This window comes from Dipteris shenzhenensis, chromosome 22 (genome assembly GCF_047967505.1).
Source record: "Dipteris shenzhenensis isolate YYH24624 ecotype China chromosome 22, Dip_SZ_1.0, whole genome shotgun sequence".
Classification (NCBI taxonomy): Eukaryota; Viridiplantae; Streptophyta; class Polypodiopsida; order Gleicheniales; family Dipteridaceae; genus Dipteris; species Dipteris shenzhenensis.
Window position 1 is genome coordinate 53,851,204 of NC_141617.1, and position 21,514 is coordinate 53,872,717.

Sequence of the window (21,514 nt, forward strand, 5' to 3'; positions counted from 1 at the left end):
GATTTTAATGGTATCCTCTCCAAAAAGATTCCACAAGACTCCACTCACCACAAAAATTTGGTCAATGTTGTGTGCACTTGCTTGGTTATAAATCCCTTGCTATGTTGGTACTTCCAATGGCTACATGGGGTATGTTTGTAGAAAAGTAGCAAGTTGAAAAACAATTTTAAGGCTACACAAGTTGCTCAATAGGACTACACAAGTTGCTCAACAAGATGACACAAGTTGAAATGCAAATTATGGATTAAGACCACACAAGGTGCTCAATAAAGGTGTAATACTCATCATCTAGCACTTTGAAGTGGCAATTCTAGACTTTTCTCTACATAGTTCTCAACGTTTGTCTCCATATTAATAGGCTCTTGGCTACCAAACTCCTATGGACTAGTCATGGAGCTTTGAGTTGCAGGCTCTTAATACCTACCATAAGTTCTACTTCCCTACTTGTCCCACCTTTCATTATTCCAAAAGGACTGTGGGTGCCCTTTTGGGTTTTAATTTTTGTCTTCCACCCCTACAGCCCTCCCTTTCCCTTTGACTGTATCAACAAGGATTGCAACGATAGCGACATCATGTAGTAGTATAGTAATAGGCAATAGCAACACATCATGATTGAGTAGGAGTAGCGCAGCATGAAATGGCACTCAAATATGTGCAATGACAGTACTAGTAGTAGTATGTAACAATAATATTATGCAGAGGTACTAGCAACCCAATACGCATGCAAAGCAAGGAAGCATAATGTACTAGCAGTAATACATGTTGATCTTGCACATTAGCAATAGTAGAGCATGCAACAACAATAGCATTAGTAGCAGTTGCTGCTGCAGCTATAGTTGCAACTGTAGTAGCAGTTGCAATGGCAGTAGTAGTCGCAGTAGCAGTAGTAGCAGTAGCAGTAGTATGCAACATCATGTAGCCAGGTAGTCGTATGTAAAATCCTACATCCTATAGTAGTACAACAATAGTCAATCGCAACACACCATGATTGAACACTAAAAGTAGTACAACATGAACAGATCAGTGGTAACACTCAAATATGTGCAACAACAGCACAACATGAGTAAAGTAGCAGCACCCAAGCCCAACCCAAGTATGTAGCAATAGCATAACACAAGGAAAGTTGAGTTAGTTCCATTTATGCCGATGTTGTTTGTTGTGCGATAGTATGTGATAGGTTGCTAGCTTGTACTTTACCTCTTGCTCGCTACAGATGTACCATTGTTTGCAAAGCTCCTATGCTCTGAGCCATCATTGTAGTTTTGTAAAATCATTACTTAGTTAGTCCTTGGGCTACTTTGCTTCAGTTGCGTCATTTAGTTCTTATTGCTATCTGGCATTGAGTCATTGATGAAGGCCGCTTGCTAGCTGTTTTAGCTTTATTACTATGAACACACTATTCAAAATTTTTGGACGTTCTCTCTTGGTTTGGACTTTTTTTTGGAACATATCCTCTCCACTCAACTTCACTTAGTGAGCTCAAAATTTGGGTTTTTTACAGCACTAAATGGGTCACTTATATATAAATATGGCCTTATTAAGCTCAAAAGTCAAGTGGTGACCTCTAATTAAAAAAATTATGGCTCAATGAAGCTATAATTCCCAAACTTGTGCATGGTGCCCCCATCCAATAACTATAATAATAATAACAGTAGTCTCCTAACTCCAGTTCAATTTTAACACTATACTAATAAAGTGAAAATATGACACTAAATGAAAAGAGTTTGCTGAATTCAACAAATAAGTGGTGTATAGATACACCTTTTTTTTTAAAAAAGAGTGTTGAATTCAATATATAAGTGGTGTATAGATACACCCTTTTTTTGAATAACAAAGCATACAATGCATTATCTTATTGGTGGTGTATGAATACACCATTTGTATAGAAAAAAGCATACAAAACATTATCTTATGCATCTAAATCTCGTTCAGAGTCATCAAAGTCATGTAATGTATTTGCGCTTGATGGGTCAAGTCTTGCCAAATGATGTTTAATATGGACACGACTTGGATCAGGGATTGTGATACATTTTTCAACATTGTATCTTCCTTTTAAAACTTCGTGTCCTCGATTTCCAGCACTGAATAATGCTACTGACTTCCACGTCTGTTAATCCCTCATTATTTGGAACACATTCACGTTTCTTTTGCAAGCATCCCTCATAGAGTTGTTTTATTGCATATCTTCTCAGGAGATTTTTCAATGGCTTTGGTTCATACCATAAAGCTGTGAGTGTTATAGGAGTTTCCTTGTCATCCCTTTCTATCTTAGCAACCTTTGCAACCCAAATTGGGCCACCTTGGTCATCCAACTCTGAACCTGGATCAGATGCCCAACCTACAACAAATAGACCCTCTTCAATCTCATTAGATGGTATAAACTCTAGTAAGGGTTTGTCTCCCTTCCTGCCACAATATTTTCGAGGTAAAAGGCATTCCTCTGCTTCCTCCATATCTACTAACATATTCATATCCAAAGGAAAACTTGGTCACCTAGCTTGTTTTGGCCAAAAGGATTCACAGTATTCAATGCTTATCAAGTTTTCTTGTCTTTCTAAAGATTGGATAAGTGCTTCAGTTGATTTAATTGTCTCCAAATTCTTAGTTGATTGCTCTGGATATTTTTGCATCATACTTTGAAGATGTTTAATGAAGGCTTTCAAGCCTTTCATCTCATCTATGTCAAGTGATTTGTTTTTTGCAAGAACAAATCTAGTTTCCTCCAATGGAATTATTCGTTGTAATAAAGCATATGACTCACTCCATAAATGATCTCCATCTACTGAGTAGTGCTTCCATTGCATTATTAGAATATTGTTATGCATGTGAAACTGAAAGTAGTGTGGATTTGTGTGTCCTATTAGGGTATCATCTCCTGCTTGTAAATGTGGCTGTATGAATGCTCTCCAATCTACCATCCTCTCTAAGATAGCCACTTCTAATTCTTCCTTACAAGACCCTCCAAATTTTTTCCCAATTTGAAATAGCATATCCTCCATTGTCAAAACATCCATTGACTTCAACTCACTAAAGATAACACTGAAGATTTGATCTATGTCTTCATGTGTATGGCCGACAAGAAGAAAACCTCTTCCACTTCTTCAAATATTTTCAAACCAACCAGCATAGAGCATAAAGCAAATATATATTTATTCTTGTTCTCTCTCCAACAATTATCAGCTTGTATTCACAATGTGTTAGGTAAACATCCACGAGCATCTCTAACCTTTCTTATTGCTTTCATGATTGATGTAACAACTTGGTTACTATCATGGTCATACAAACTATCAATCCATACATCACAAAAGATTCGGTATGCATGTACTAATACTCCACACAAATGTGTTTTTTGGCCCCGTTTGCCCTCCAATGCCAGTGGGATACGTCTATATCGTGGCAAAGTTGTTGTATTCTGGTCCATGCCATCAATGGTGATGCACATGGACTTATTGACATGTGAAATAGCTTCCTCTCTCCAAGAAGCTTACAACTTTCGAGCATCCTGCACATGATGTAAATGGATTGATCGCCATTTAATATATCTTCCTCGCTACTGCTCACATTTACTATGTTCAATGGAATTTTTTAATTCATCACATGTCTTACATTTTGACATCCTTTGCTTTGATGGTGTCTTGACATGGCAAAAATCTCTACGCCAAATTTTGTACAAGGTTGACCGTGAAATCATGCTCTCATCTCTGTCTTGTAAAGTTTTATTGATTGTTTCTAGGACAACCTTCTTTGTCATTCCCAAAGGAAGATGTTGTTGACATTCGACATGTCCATCCAGCATTGTTTGTTGAAGATGAGGTTGTGGTAATGCATGGTCTTCGAGAACTTGCTTTAATGTTGCGGCTGCATTTATAGTGCTTCCATGGCATTTAAGCTTGTAGGTATTTCCATGAATTGTATGAACCACTTTTTCTTTCATCTCTACCCAGATGGTCTAGTATGTGCCATGTGATAGTCCAGTTAACCATTGATATCCTCGATTGCAAATGGGTCTCCCATTAACCATGGGTTTCAATCTAGGTTTACAGTGTCTTGTGCTCAAATCTTGATTAGTGCCTTGATGAAGAAAGCATGAAAACTCTTGAAGAAGATAGTTATGTCTATTAGGCACTGTCTTACTCCAAATACCAAGGCATATGGCTGCACAATCATCTTTCCCAACTTTTCTAATGCAAAGTCTCTTGCAACAAGCTCGCATAAGCATCCTTTCCATATTCTCCTTGGATAACATTACATGTCTCTTTGATTTTGGAATTGATGCCATGATTCTTCGCCTCTTCACACTCACATACTTTCTTTTTGTAAATAGTGTCTTGCGTTTTCCAGTTGTAAGCCCATCGAACCTCGAATCCATTTCCCTTGAATCTTCATCTCTATAATCAAATGCTGTGTGGGCTTGAGAATTATTTGATACATTATAATATCTTGGAAATGGCAATCTGGTAGACATGTTCATTGATGTCAATTTGTTGCCAATGCCTCTTGAATTTTAGGGTTGAACTCTTTCTCCTTCGTAACTCAAGATTCTCCCATCTAAATTCTCTGGCATGCTAGCAACAATATTACGAACAACATGACAAGTCTCAGAATCTCTGCCCCTTTTGTCCTGCGTTTGAGTGGTAACATCATGATCATTGTCACTAATATCATTAATTCCTGTTATTGCATCACTTATCCCATCAATCTTTGCGTGTATTTTTCTTTGTGGTCCCATCTTATTATTCTCAACACAAGACAAGTCTTCTATATCAGTAAGCATGTTTGAGTCACTTGCAACACAAGACAAGTCTTCTATACCAGTGAGCCTGTTCAAGTCACTTGCAACACAAGACAAGTCTTCTATACCAGTGAACCTGTTCGAGTCAATTGCAACACAGGACAAGTCTCCTATACTAGTGAGCCTGTTCGAGTCACTTGAAACACAAGTCTTCTATACCAGTGAGTATATTTGAGTCACTTGCAACACAAGAGAACTTTTCTACATCAACATTTGTTACTATAATGTCCTCAATACCTATGAGCATGCCACTATGATACTCTTGATCACTACTATAGCTTCTTATCAATTTGGATCCCATTTGTGTTATAGTTCTTTTCTTCTGATAATATTATGTTATGTCTTCCATGACATTGAAGGAAAATGTCTTGGGCAAACTTGATTTCAAGAAAGCTAACCCCCATTTACAAGCACTATGAACTTGTAAATATTTACAAGTACTATGTGAGAGTGCTCTCAACGGAAGCAAGAACGGAAGAAGGAGAGAGAGACAGAGAGCCACACAAGTTTGGTGGGTGCAGAACCACCCTAATCTTCTTTTTCATTCATTTATATATGTGTTTGAGTATTGTACATAACCAGGGTTAAGGCACAGTGACCTTTAACCCCCACAACCTCCCACTTAAAGGAAAATGTGCCTTTAAGGGAGAACAACCAGTGAGCATACTATCCAATGCCCATCAATACACGACAATACTCAAACCGCTGACTAGGTAGACTCTTCGTCAGCATATCTACAGGGTTATCATCTGTATGAACCTTGACAAGCTCTATGCGCTTGTCCTCAAGTACCTCCCTGATGAAATGGTACCTGACCTCAATGTGTTTGGTCTTTGCATGAAAGACCGGATTTCGTGCTAGCTGAATAGCACTCATGGAATCATATGCAATGTCGGTACACCTGTATGAATCCCCAAATCTCCCACTAGCCGATCAAGCCATATAGCCTCCTTGCAACCCTCTGTGGCTGCAACATACTCAGTCTCTGTGGTAGACAAAGCAACGCACTTCTGTGCGCGAGACATCCACGACACTGCACCACCTGCAAAGGTGAACACATAACCAGAAGTGGATCTCCTACTATCCACATGCCCTGCATAGTCTGAATCTGTGTACCCAAGTACACGCATGTCTCCTTTACCAAAGCAAATGCACATCTCCTTGGTACCCTTCATGTACCTCATGATGCACTTAACTGCCTCCCAATGCCTCTTTCCTGGATTAGCCATATAGCGGCTAACAACTCCCACTGCAAATGCAATGTCTGGTCTAGTAGCTATCATAGCATACATAAGACTCCCAACTGCTGATGCATAAGGAACCTTGGCCATCATGGCCTTTTCCTCATCTGATTTGGGACTATCTGTATGACTCAGTTTCACATATGGAGGCAATGGAGTACTCACTGCCTTTCCCCCCTCCATATTGAAATGCTGCAATACTTTTGTAACATACTCTTTTTGTGAAAGCCAAAGGAGTTTCCTACTCCGATCACGCGTGATGCGCATACCAAGAATATGACCTGCAAGTCCCAAATCCTTCATATCAAAGGCCTCATGCAACTTGGCCTTTAATGCATCTAGCTCATAAGTATTCTTGCTAGCCAATAGCATATCATCCACATATAGTGCCAGGATTATCAGGCTACTATCCTTAGCCCTTTTAGTGTAGAGGCAGTGATCAATTTCACTCCTTCTAAAACCCTGGGACCGAATGAAAGCATCAAACTTCTGATACCATTCTCTAGGTGCTTGCTTAAGACCATAGAGACTCTTCTTCAGCTTGCAAACTAAATGCTCTTTTCCCTTTTCTTCAAAGCCTTCTGGCTGTACCATGTAAATTTCCTCATGCAAATCCCCATGCAAGAAAGCTGTCTTGACATCCATTTGCATAAGCTCCATATCCTCTAATGCCACTAGTCCAAGCATGCATCTAAGTGTGGTCATCTTCACAACCGGAGAGAATATCTCATCAAAGTCCACACCCTTCTCTTGCTTGAACCCTTTAGCAACCAAGCGGGCCTTGTACCTAGGCACATCATCACCTGTGACCTTCATTTTGTAGACCCATTTACATGGCAATGCTTTCTTTCCATGTGGCAAAGAAACCAAGTCCCAAGTCTTATTCTTCATAAGTGAACTCATCTCTGATTGCATAGCATACTCCCACTTGCGTTGATCCTCACGCATCATAGCCTCTTTGTAGCAAGAAGGCTCCCCGCAATCAGTAAGCATCACATAGTCTACCCCTGGAACAAACCTATCAGGTGGTCTAGACACTCTAGATGATCTTCTCAAGGGCATTTCAGCTTGCTGTCCCATTTGCATATCAGCCACATTTGGCTCATCATTTCCACCAATAGATGATCCATCATCTACCCTTGATTGTATACCTGTGAGAGTACTTGGTGGTACCATTTCTTGCACATTTGGTGCATGGACAGCTTGCTGTCTATCAACATATGCAGGTGGATTCACATCCTGGAAAGTGATTTTTCTCATTTCCACATCCCTCATGGGTGCCTTATGCATCTTCTTCTCATTGAAGACTACATCATGGCTACGTATGATCTTCTTTGCTTCTGGATCCCAGAGACGATATCCCATCTCTCCACTTTCACCATAACCCAGAAAGATGCATTTCCTAGACTTAGGATCTAGCTTCTTTCAAAGCTCTTTTGGCACATGTGCATATGCCTCACACCCAAATATACGCAAATGAGAGTAAGAGGGCTTCTTGCCACTCCATGCCTCTTCAGGAATACCACCATCCAAACTCTTACTAGGTGATCTATTGATCACATGCACTACAGTCTTCATTGCTTCAGCCCAAAAACCACCAGAAAGATTTGCATTGGAAAGCATGCATTGCAACCTTTCTTGAATGGTATGGTTCATCTTTTCTGCAACTGGATTTTGCTCTGGAGTACGAGGGGATGTGAGCTCCCTCTTAATCCCACGTGTATCACAGAAATGCTGAAATTCATGAGAGAGATACTCTCCACCATTGTCAGTCCGTAGGCATTTAAGTATTCTACCTGACTGGATTCTCAACCAAGGCCAGCCATTTTTGAAATACTTGGAACACATCACTCTTCCGAGCTATAGCATAAGCCCACACTTTCCTAGTTGCATCATCAATGAATGTCACATAGTATTCAGCCCCGCCTAATGACCGTGTAGGTATGGGACCACATACGTCTGAATGCACCAAATCAAGCATTTCAAACTCTTTCTTTCCCCTTCTTTTATGGGCTGATTTAGTATGCTTTCCATAGAGACAATGCTTACAAAATTCAAAATCAGAGAAACTCAAATGCGGTACATAACCCAAACGGCATAAGAGTTTCATTCCATTCTGGCTCATGTGCCCCAACCTGCAATGCCACAAAGAAGTGCTTGGTTGCTCGGTTATTGCAACAACATGATCAAATACCCCTGATACATGTAAGGGATACAAAGTCCCACACTTGGCACCTCTAGCCAAAAGCATAGAGCCCTTTTGAATTTTCCAACTCTGAAAGCCAAAAGTGGTGTGAAAACCAGCATCATCTAGCTGACCCACTGAAATAAGACTCTTGGTCAGCTTAGGCACATGTCTCACATGTTTCAAAACAAATGCAGACCCATTTGCAAAAGAAAACTTTATGTCACCTGCTCCCACTATGTCACATGCATAGTCATTTCCAAGATGCACACAACCTGTCTTTCCACTATCATAAGTGGAGAACCATTCCCTATGGGGAGTAACATGGAATGAAGCACCAGAATCCAAAATCCAATCTTGGGAATATGCATCATCTGAAGTGGTAAGCAACTCTATAGATAAACTAGACATGAAGAGAACATCATTGTCACTATTATGTGTGACTGCATTGATCTCCTCGATCTTCACTTTTCCTTTGTCCTCCCTTGGACTCTCTTCCTTTTGATTTGCACCCCAATTTGCATTCTTTTTCTTATCCTTTTGCTCTCTTTTCAGCTTGTAGCAATCCTTTTTCATATGGCCCTTCTTGCCACAGTGGTAACACTCAATGTTTCGTGCCCTGGATTTGCTATGAGACTTCCCTCTTTCTTGGGACTTCCCCCTGAACTGTGATCTGCCCCTTTGCACATTTAAGGCTGCATCCTGCTTGTTGCCATCCATAGACTTCCATCTAATCTCCTCGGCCAACAAGCTACCCACAACATCATCAAATTTCAGTACTCCACCAGGTGCAGAGTTACTGACAGCTGTACGGAAGGTATCCCATGAGGATGGCAATGAACATAAGAGAAATATCGCCTTAGTCTCCGCATCAAAATTCATTTTCTGAGCCTGAAGCTGGCTGAAAATAATATTGAATTCATTCAAGTGAGAAGCAATGGAGACCCTTTCCTTCATCTGCAGCTCAAACAACCTCTTCATGAGGTAAACTTTATTAGAGGCAGTTTCCTTCTCATAAGTGGCACACAGTTTCTTCCACAAATCTTCCGTAGTCTGCTCATTTACTACTGTGAAATAAACTGACTCTGCAAGATGAAGTCTAATAGTAGACTTTGCTAATGCATCCAACTCATTCCAATCATCCTCAGACATATTTGCAGGCTTAGCTTCAATCCCTGCCAAGGGTTTAATCTGCTTCTTTTGAATAAGCACATCCCTTATCTGTTCTTTTCACAAAGAAAAGTTTGTCCCATCAAACTTTTTAATGCTGAAAAACTCCTTTTCAGGCATGGAAGAGGATGCCATGATGCAAATAAAGCAAAATCCCAAATGCTAGTGCCTGCAGAGAGAATCACACCAAATACCAGGTGCACCCAAATGTGTATGCCACAATAGAGTGAAATATCACCAAAACTCAAAGCTCAAAGCATCTGACTCATGTGGATATACTATGCATCCATATGAGCAAATCTGGCCCAAAAGAAAATGCCAATAAGTGCCAAATGACTCAAGCATAAACACTTTCCACTGGCATATGCATCAATAATGTCTCATCCAAGAGAGCATAGCACTATCAGTGCATCACCTGTAATGTTTCAAAACTATCCCTCAGCATAAAATAGCATCCATGTGCAAAGCGTCCATAAAAAATAGCATCCCACAAGTCAATTTGGGCCTATCAGCGCATCCAACAAGGACCGCAATGCATCCAAATGGCCTATAAATCATCCATTGCAACCCAATGCATACCACGAATGAGCGCACACTGCTCAAACTGCAACCAAAGTGATCTGCATAAGGTATGCTCAAGAAATCATAGTCCCACGATAATGAGCGCTACTAAAAATAGAACCTGAGATGCCTCAAAACATGGGCGCCATTGCGTAATCGGAATCAGCAAGAAAATCTGCAAATATCTCTCTTCTGCCAGAACTCCAAAATCCCAACCGATGAGTGAGAAATGGGAGTCAACACTTATCCACTGCCATGTGGCATAAATCTAAGGTTTCAAAACCTTAGTATGAAAAATGCATAACAGAGAGACGAAATCGAATACACAGAGATCTATAACTCTGAAAATCCTCCACCAAATCGCACAAGAACTGATAGGTAGGGGTTTTTGGGCGTCCGGAACGCAATGGGACAGACGGTTTTGGAAACCGTGGTCTCAATCACTAGGTCCAACACACGGACTGAAAAACGTTTTTTGAAACAGAGCTGTTTGTAAACTCCACCGGAGTGCGAATGATGAGCAACATAGAAGTTTTAGGACCTCCTGAGTCCACCGGAACTGACAGATCTGCAAATGGTTGCTCCAAACTTGAGTTCCAACACCCGGGCAAAAAACGCAGGAACTGACACAGTGAGTCAGAAATCCACTGAAATGACCCCAGATTCAAGAATGAAGGTGTTTCCAAGCTCCTGAAGTGAAGTGGACACCAAAAGCAAGCAATACTTGCCTCTACAAGTCAATATGGAGTCTCTGTCATCGAACGGAACAAGAAAAAGCTCAAAAAACAACTTTTTCTTTGAAAGCTCTTAACAGGCTCTCAAAACCACTTCGCAAAGCCAAAGTGACTTTTCCAAAGGTTCCTCCAAGGTCTCTGCACACTCGAATGCAAGTAAAGTCACCCACAAAGCTTCCCACAGAGCTTCTCCTTCCTCCCATAGAGCTGCTGGGCTTCTAAGCATTCACGCATGCTCAGCTAGATCACCCGGGCTCTGATACCAGTTGAGAGTGCTCTCAACGGAAGCAAGAACGGAAGAAGGAGAGAGAGAGACAGAGAGCCACACAAGTTTGGTGGGTGCAGAACCACCCTAATCTTCTTTTTCATTCATTTATATATGTGTTTGAGTATTGTACATAACCGGGGTTAAGGCACAGTGACCTTTAACCCCCACACTATGAACTTGTAAATGAGACATAGTATTATGGATGTCTAGATGTGAAGTACTATCCATTGCATTTTGAATGACACCTGCACTAGTCAACTTAATTATCTCCACTATATAGAGAAAACTCTGAGCATAGCCCTTAAAGTTGCCAATTGCTAAAACTTCTCCTATATCACCCAATGTTTCAAAGTCTCCATGTGGATATTTTAAATGTACTTCAGGATTTACAACGTTGGTGATTATCACGACACATCTTCTCTCACCACAATGTTGGAAATGACACACATTCATAGGATCAAGACTAAGAATTCGTCCAAAAGCCACCACTTCATTCTTCTTATATAACACCACATCCATACCCTCTGTTAGGGTGAATACCTGTTTATGTACAAAAATAGATTAGCAACTCAAAAAAAGACACAATAAATAATCATTGAGCATATTATTACTTAATAACTTTTATATCAAAAGTAGCAGAGAAGGCATTAAACCTAAACCCTATATCCTAAACTTTAAATAATTAATACCAAAACATCTTAACCACCGTAAATCCTAAACTTTAAACATTTAATTCATAAACCCTAAATCCTAAACTCCTAAATAATAAATCCTAAACCCTAAACCCTAAACCCTAAACTCTAAATCCTAAACCCTAAATCCTAAACCCTAAACCCTAAACCCTAACCCTAAAATAAAACCTAAATTTAATGAATTTTTTTGATTTGTGCAACAAGTTGGATATATCCCCCAACCTGTTGCTTGACCCTAACCCTAAAATAAAACCAAAATTTAATGAATTTTTTTGATTTGTGCAATAGGTTGGATATATCCCCCAACCTGTTGCTCAAGCAACAGGTTGGGGGATATATCCAACCTGTTGCACAAATTAAAAAATATATAAAATTCAAAAATTTTATTGATTTGTGCAACAGATTAGATATACGGTTGGGGGTGCACCCCCAACCTATTGCTTGAGCAACACAAGTCAAGAATTTCCTTGATTTGTGCAACAGGTTGGATTGAGCAACAGGTTAGGGGATATATCCAACCTACTGCACAAATTAAGAAAATTCTTGATTTGTGGAATAGGTTGGATATATTGAGTAACAGGTTAGGGGGTATATCAAGTTGTTGCACAAATCAAGAAAATTCTTGACTTGTAGAACAAGTTTTATATATCCCTCAACCCATTGCTTGAGCAACAGGTTGGGGGGGATATATCCAATCTATTACACAAATCAAGAAAATTATTGATTTGTGCAATAGGTTGGATAGGGTACACCCCCACCAACCGTGTTGCACAAATCAAGAAAATTATTGATTTATGCAACAGGTTGGATATCCCCCAACCTGTTGCTCAAGCAACAGATTGGGGGTGCACCTCCAACCATATATCCAATCTGTTGCACAAATCAAGAAGATTCTTGATTTTTGTAAATTATTTGATTTGTGGAACAGGTTGGATATGTCTCCCAACCTGTTCCTTAATTTTTTTGATTTGTGCAACAGGTTGGATATATCCCCCAACCTGTTGCTTGAGCAACAGGTTGGGGGATATATCCAACCTGTTGCACAAATCAAAAAAATTACAAAAGTTAAGAAATTTCTTGATTTATGCAACAGATTGAATATACGGTTGGGGGTGCATCCCCAACCTGTTGCTTGAGCAACAAGTTGGGGGATATATCCAACCTATTGCACAAATCAAGAAAATTATTGATTTGTGCATCATGTTAAATATCCCCCAACCTATTAAAGCAACAGGTTGGGGTGCACTCCCAACCTCTTACAACAGGTTGGGAGGTATATCTAATTTGTTGCACAAATCAAGGAATTTTCTTGATTTGTGCAACACGTTGGATATATCCCCCAGCATGTTGCTCAATCCAACCTGTTGCACAAATCAAAGAAAATTCTTGACTTGTGGAACAGGTTGGATATATTCCCTAACCGTATATCCAATCTATTGCACAAATCAAGAAAATTCTTGATTTGTGCAATTTTTTGATTTGTGCAACAGGTTGGATATATCCCCCAACTTGTTGCTTGAGCAACAGGTTGGGGGATAAAAATAAAAAAAATCATTAAATTTTGGTTGTATTTTAGGGTTAGGGTTTAGGGTTTAGGGTTTAGGATTTAGGGTTTAGGATTTAGGATTAGGGTTAAGGGTTTAGGGTTTAGGATCTAGGATCTAGAGTTTAGGGTTTAGGATTTAGAATTTATTGTTTAGGATTTAGGGTTTAGGAATTAAATGTTTAAAGTTTAGGATTTACGGTGGTTAAGATGTTTTGGTATTAATTGTTTAAAGTTTATCCAACCAACCGTATATCCAATCTATTGCACAAATCAAGAAAATTCTTGATTTGTGCAACAGGTTGGATATTTCCAATACTAGGTATGATCCTTTGTAAAGGCTTTACTTTAAGTAATTATAAGTCTACCTAGTTAAAGTATCCTACTTATTAGGGACAAGTACATAGGCTAAAAGCACATTGATTCATATTTTCTTACATTCATGCTGCATGGTGTATCAAAAGAAATGAAGAAGTATGTGATAAGAAATATGTATTCCATATCATGGATTCATACCATGGATATCTGGTGGTTGCTAAAGTAGAAAAATGATATGGATTCAATGACACTATAGTTTTGTACAAAGCCTTAAACAAAGTTTAAGGCTTTTGTAAAGTATTACATATTGTAACAAAGATAAGCAAGTATGCTAAACCTCTTTCAGATTCTATGGTTTTAAATACCTACCTTACAAATACATTATCTAATTCTTCATTCTTCAACTAACAAGTATTATACACATGGAAGAAAAGCATAAATGCTAAAAAGTACTTATGTAAATTTAAATATTTTCTTATTTTTTAAATTAATTCAATTCTTTGATTGAATATCTTTTTAAAATTTAAAGGTTATTAGTATATAATATACATAATTTTAAATGTTATTAATGTATAATATTAATAATTTATATATTTATTTAAATTTATATAATAATTACATTATATTTATATTAGTTTTTAAGTTAATAATGTATATTTTTATTAAAACTAAAATTTAATATTTAGTTAATAGTAAGAAGAATATTGTAGAGATTTTTCATATCAAGAACTACCTTATAAATACATAATATTGTAGAGATTTTTCATATTAAGAACTACCTTACAAATACATTCACTAATTCTTCATTGTTTTAAGCATAAGTATTATATAAAGTGCATATGCTAGAAGACTTCCCATTCAAAAATATTTTCATTTTTATATTTTTTTAATTAATGTATTTATATATATATATAATATTTATATTAATTTATTGATTAACAATATATATTTTTAGCAAAATTATATTTTAATATTAGTTAATAAAAATTTATTATATTATGGAGCAAAAATATTATAAATGGATTTCTTATATTAATAAAGTGTCGTGAGAAGAGTTTTTGGAGAGATTTATGATTAAATTTTGTTTTGAAGTTCTTGTGTACGCAATAGGTAGAGAGGTTTGAGTGGTTTTGAGGTTGAGAGAGAAATTTGTAATAGATTGTTTTTTAATTTATTTTTTTGAAAAATTATTGCGTGCCCAATAGGTCGAGAGAGTTTGAGGTTGAGAGAAATTTGTGATAATAGGTTGTGAGAGTTTATGGTAAAGAGGAAAATTTGTGGGAAAAAAAATTTAATGCAAAAGATGGTTTTTTGAAGTTGTTGCGTACGCAACAAGTTTTTGAGAAAAGAATCAGATTTGAAAAAAAATTCAAATTTACAAAAACTTGATTCTTAGAAGTTCTTACGTATGCAATAGGTTGGAAATGAACTCACCTCTGCAACATTTTGAAAATTTTGAGACAGGTTGATGAGAGGAGAGAAGCGTAGAGTGTGAGAATAAACTCTAAATGAAAGAGAGAATGAAGAAGGTTCTACTTATAGTGAACCTAAAAGAACTAAAAAAACCTTAAAAACTAAAAAAAGCCGACTTTACCTAAAAGCTACCCATTTCCTATAAAACTCTACTCCTCCTCATTCTCTCTCACAACTTTCCTGGAGCTCCTTCACCACCTCCCCACCCAAGTACTCCCTGCCTCCCTTCCCTTCCCCTCTCCTCCCTCCCCTCCCTTCCCCTCTCCTCCCGCTTCCCATCCCCTCTCCTCCCTTCCCACCTCCTCCTGCTTCCCATCCCGCTTCCTCTCTCCCCTCCCCCCTCCCTCCTTCCGCTTCCCCCTTCCCCTCTCCTCCCTTCCCCTCCCCTCCTCCTCTTTTCCCCTGTCCTCTCCCTTCTCCCGCTTGCCTTTCCCCTCCCTTCCTCTCTCCTCCCACTTCCCCCTCCCCTCTGCTCCCCTCCCCTCCCTCCCTTTCCCTCTCCTCCTGCTTCCCCCTCCCCTCCCGTCCCCTCCTTTCCTCCCTCCCCTCCCCTCCCTTCCCCTCCCCTCCCCTCTTCTCGCTTCCCTCTCCCCTCCCCTCCCCTCCTTTCCTCCCTCTCCTCCCGCTTCCCCTCTTCTCTTCTCCCGCTTCCCCCTCCGAGCGGTGAGGGGGAGGTGAGGGGAGGGGAGGAGCCGGGGGGGGGAGAGGAGGGGAGGGGCGGGGCGGGAAGGGGTGAGAGGGGAGGGGAGAGGGGAGGGGAGTAGAGGCGAGAGGGGAGGGGCAAGAGGGGAGGGGCAGAGCGGGGAGGGGAGGGAAGGGGGAGGAGCGGGGAGGGGAGGAGCGGGGGGAGGGGCAGGGCAGGGAGGGGAGGGAAGGGGGAGGAGCAGGGAGGGGAGGCGAGAGGGAAGGGGTGGGGTAGGGAGGTGAGGGGCAAGAGGGGAGGGGAGGGGAGGGGCAAAAAGGGGAGGCGGGAGGGGCGAGAGGGGAGGGGAGGGCCAGGGAGGGGAGGTGAGGTGGGAGGGCAGCAGCAGCTAAAGAATACAATGATAGATGAAGTGGCACAAAGCTTGGGCATGGCTTAAGCTGCATAGTTAGAGAGCTAAACCAAATTGAACACTTGATTAAGGAGGAATAAATGGACCAAAGAGCCACATTGCTAGGGGCACAACCACATGATACAAAGAGTACAATATGTCACCACCTTGCAAACCAATTGTGCCTGCTGTACTGGTTTTCAAAAGGTAGTGAAGACCCACTTTTATGTGTAGTTTGTCAGCCAATTTTTGATGTGTCTCTACTAGATTCTATGTCACACCTTGCGGCCACAAATTTCATCTTATCTACTTATTATGACCCATGCAAGCGAGAAGGCTATGCCCACTTTTGTTGAGCTGAGTTCCCAGCTTCTTGTGTATGATTTTTGAGTTTGGCAATTTGATGCCCCTATAGCAGCTTTAAGCTCTTGAGTCTTGAAGCTATAAACTCTTGTATGTGCCATTTGCCATTTCTTTGAATATATGACATGCACATTTTTTCTGGGGTTCTTAATTGGCTCTTGAGCTTTTAATATTGATTAATTTGCACAACTTATTCCAAGTTCTTAATATCAAAATTTTCACACAATGTATACTTGACTCTTAGAATACTATTTTCAAGTTCTATATATAATTGTGCAATAGGCAAACTCTGATGACCCACTGAATGTGAAACAACCCATTATAGTAGCTCATTGAACATGAAAAAATAAGCAATTTCAATAGAGCAACCTATTAAAATTTTGCAAGTTAGTCAAATCACAATGTCGTGTGTATGTGTGTCTCTAGAACTAGATTCATGGGTCTACATTTGTGTGTGTGGCTCCTTGTAAAATGGTTTCAACTCTCTCAGCTCTTGACCTCTTATTCTTTTGGTATTGTAGTCGCTTATCACCTAAGAAGGGCTTTCGCATTCTTACTGTTGGTCCAATGTACTCTTCTTTGCAAGTGTTATACGTCCACTTTCCACCAACTAACATTGTAATAAAATCCTGTGGCTTTGCATGATCTTGACGTCACCCATGAGCCTCATCGTAGGATTTTGGATGTGTTATTCCATCATCATGGGTGGTTCCTTGCAGAATGGATTAACTCTTGCAAACCCTAGTCCCATATACTTTTTGATGCACTTTTTCTCATCGCCTATCAAGTGCTTACTTACTCTTGTCATTGGTCCTTATCATTACAACATCTTCTTACTAAGTAAACAATGATGGCCCATCATAAGATTTTTGGATTCCACAATAGCATCGATGATATGGCAAAATCCTATGTCTTAAGCAAGTTGTCTCTCTTTTTTTCTACTCTCTACACTCCAACTCTTACTCGAAATAATATAGGTTATAGATAAGTGTGTTGAAATCTCTTTCTAGTAGAAGCAAGAGAGTGCATGGGTGAGTGGGTGATTATTAGCAAGCCAATGGGATGCAGGCTTTTGGATTGGGGATGAGGACCCTAATCCTAATCTTTGTAACCTTTTTGTGTTTTGTTTAGTGCATATGATACCATCCAAAACTAGAAAGCAAAATTGAAATGCAATCAAAGTAGTATGTGCATGTGTGAGCATAGTGTTTACATAGTGGAAGCATGTACAATGAGTACAACTTACTAGATCATATAAATACGATGCATTTCCTCCTCTTAAGTTGTGGGTCATCAACGCAGAAGATAGACCAAAGGGAAGAGGAAGGAAATATGCAGAAAGTGAAGTCCACCTCGATCAAAGACTGGTCGATCAAAAGATGAGTGCATGAAGAACACCAGTGATCATGTAGTTATTCAGTAGGTAAGTCCTCAGTATGAGGCACTCACATCTCCAACATCATACAGAGTACATGCCACAATGCATTCAGCTCCTCAGGTGGTTTCATTCCAGCATCCATCACTAATGCTTTCACCTTGGATATGGAGCATATCACAATCTATAGAACATTCTAGCATCGGTGCAATCATACCACATTACATAGAGATTATTTTGGGTGACTCAACATTGCTACCAGTTCTTTTGGGTTGGTGACACTGTCGCATGTCACAACCTACCAAATTCTTTCTTCATGGCTACATCAACTAGCTTCACATTTGGATGCCTCTTTCACAGAGAATCTGCATAGTCCTTGGCAACTCATGACATGCTCAACACACAGCAATACTTACTATGTATCTACATCTGTGGCAAAGGATGGAGTCCTATCCATGCATGAAAGTGACGGCTATATATCACGGGAGTCATACTATGCTAATGTAGATGAGACTGCCTTGTGCTAAGGACTTATCGCATCAAATTTGCCTGGTGCTGAGGGCTTACAGTTGAATGTGCCTCTGAGGGCTTATCAAGAAGTGTGCCTCATGCTGAGGGCTTACCATCAAATGTGCCTTATACTGAGGGATTATTGAGGAATATGTATGATAAAAAACTATGGGCTAATCCATGCCAACTCTCTCAAGGCCAATGAGGCTCAAGACTACATCATACACTAGTACATACCCTATGGTAATGAATGGTCAAAGTAAGTTCTCTTTCCACAGAAGGATCTTGTACGGAGTCATGACTGATGTATCATCAACTATGTGATGTGGATAACTCCATGATGGAGACGATAGTCTGGTGCTCTGTGCAAGAGGCTTACTCGTGTATCGGCAAGAGTGTCTACCCATGTGAACACTATGTGAGAGCTGCCACAAGGAGGCTTACGCTGAAGTATCAAAACCAAGTCATGGTGGAAGAACTACAATGTGCCAAGGATCAAGTCTGTAATGAAATGATGACAACTGAGTGTCGGGTGTAGCCAAGAGGCTGTACAAGGTTGATGTATGTGTGCAGGAACCGATGCAAAAAATAGTCAATAATGTGTGACTTTACATGGGTGTCATGTGTGTGCAAGATGAATGCCACAATCCTGAATCCAAGGAAGATCACTATGCCAAGTGTCACCAAATGTGATGACCCAGAGTACTGAATTGGTGTTAGATGTGTGAATGCATACACTGATGATAGAATCACATGGACAGACACCGGTGGGAACTAATCGATTGATGCGACAGTGGCTTACTTGGATTGGTGGCATTGGAAGGAGGCTTTACCATGTGGCATGTTGAGGTGGCCAATTGATGAGCTGGCTAGTAACTAAACCCAAGGTGAGACTAGTGGCAACTAACCATGGTGACCTCTACCTAACCCTGGGTAGATTCTATCTGCTACATGTCATGCAAATGACGATACTTGACCAAGGACCAAACCTGAGGTGTCCTAATTGTCCAACCCTATCTGCCACATGGATTTTCCATGTGGCTTAGGTTGAAGTCTTTGCAAATGAAGGTTTGTGGAGAAGGCGACGCAGGCAGTGCGGGTAGCGTGAAGCTTGGAATGGAGGCTAAGCATTTGGATGTGGCTTTGGATGCTCACTAAAGGAGTCATGGAGGAGGTTGCTAGATCTGCCATGCGTGGAGCTTGGCCATTGCTCTGCATGGAACATTGTGAGGGTCGACGGCCTATGTGTGAAAGGCTCTATTGATGGAGCTACATTGAACAATCATCTCCTTGTGGGTTGCGGCTGCTAGAAATATGAGGCTCCTTGTTGCAGTTGATGGTGGCTGAGAGTCCATTTAATGAGTCAACTAGAGTGCTTATGTAGTCATTTGATAGGAGCCCTTGATAGCTTGTAGCTTACCTTGCATGAACCGAGAAGCCTCACGGTGTTGCAAGTTGAGCGTAGCTTGGTTGGAGGTCATGGGCATCGTGTAAAGCCTTTGGAGGGATGTAGAGGCTTTGCATTGTTGATGCTGCATTGTATGGAGGTTGGGCTATGGAAAAGGTATTGCTTGGTGGTTAAGCTGAGGGCTTGTAGGAGCTCGCTGGAGAAGGAGTGGATCATGTGGTCACCTTAGGAGATCGTAGTCGGCTGAGAGGCCATGAACGGCTAAGACTCGTAGGTTTGTTGGGGGGATGCTAGAGTTGTGACCACCCTGTTTAGCGCTAGTGTCCTGGGTCAACCGCTATGAAGGCGTGGGATGTTGCTTGGCTTGTGAGTCTTGTGCAGTAGTCGGTTGTTGGAGCTTAGTGTGAGCCACTTTGGAGTGGAGGAGGCTAGTAACCGGCTGTAGTTGGAGTCAAAGCAAAGGCTAGTCTGCCTTCTTATACTCTTTCAAGGGTTCCATAGGTCAGAAAAACTTTGAGAGTACTCTGATACCTCTCACCAAGAACTAAGTTCTTCCATAAGGAGAAATGACGCACTCATTTTCTCCCTAAATCTCTCAAAAGAGATGAACTACACTTTCAACTCAAGGACAATATTTCACAAAGAAATGCACTGAATGAATGGAAGTCTCTCTCTAATAAAAGAAGCATAACTTTCTCCCCATAGCTTAGAATGATGAGCTTTTGAAACCAAATCGGAGAGAAGAATGAGCTCTATAAGAAGAGATAGAGAGATAATGAAGGCACCTCGTAGAGAGGGCTTGTGTCTTGATGGAAGCAAGAGCTTAACGCCTTGATGAAGCAAAGGCTCTCACTCTCTCTGGCATCTCTTTCAATGGATGATGCCTCGCTGAAGGAGGGCTTGACACTCATGAATGGAGTGGGAGCACCTGGTACTCTGATACCATGATAGTAAAAGTAAGAGAGGGAGAGAGAGAGGAGTGCACATGATATAGCTACCTGTACACTAACTTGTATTGAGCATGAACATGAAGATATACATGTGAACCCCTTAGGGTTAGGGCTTGCCCCTAATGCCCTAGAGGTTTGGTGCAATTTTTACCATCCTTAATGGTCATGGCCTTGAAAGAAATAAAAGCCATGTGCCCATCTCTCTTAAATGCACATTGCTACTAATTGATCCTTTGAATTTATGTTCTTTTTATTATCATGAAAGATTGCTTTTAAAGTTCCTTTTGCACCATCTTTCTTTGATTCATTCTATTGACCTAGTTCCTAAAGCAATTTAAAAGGACTAGAATCACCTGGGAAACTTCCTCTCAACTTAATGGAACATTTTGCCATTTGGTTCTCACACTCTTCTTCATGAATGGGCCCTGATGAGAAACCAAGGCTCATGCCTTATTCTGCAAGCATCTCGTAAAAGAATAGATTTCCAGTTAACAGGCTCACCACAGTCCGTCTGAATAAATTTCCTTACTTTTCTGGCATGAGGGCAAGTAACAAAAAGAAAGGAACACATCTTCAACGTCATTTAAACATCTCATACACTTGCCATCCCCTTTACCAATGCTGAGTCCTCTTGAATTAGACCTTGAATTAGACCATACTGCCTTATGAAGGACTAGCCAAGCAAGATGACATTTTCTCAAGCACATTCCTAATCCAAATTCTATGGAATCCGAGATACCATTTGGTTTTGTCATCATTCAATTTCCACCTTCTGTTAAGAGTTCTAAATAGATCCTCCATATCAGTAGTGGGAGTTGGGATGGGTAATAAAAAGGAGCACCCCACCCAACTGAACTCCTTGTGTATGCATATAACTGAATCTCCCTTCCAACTCAG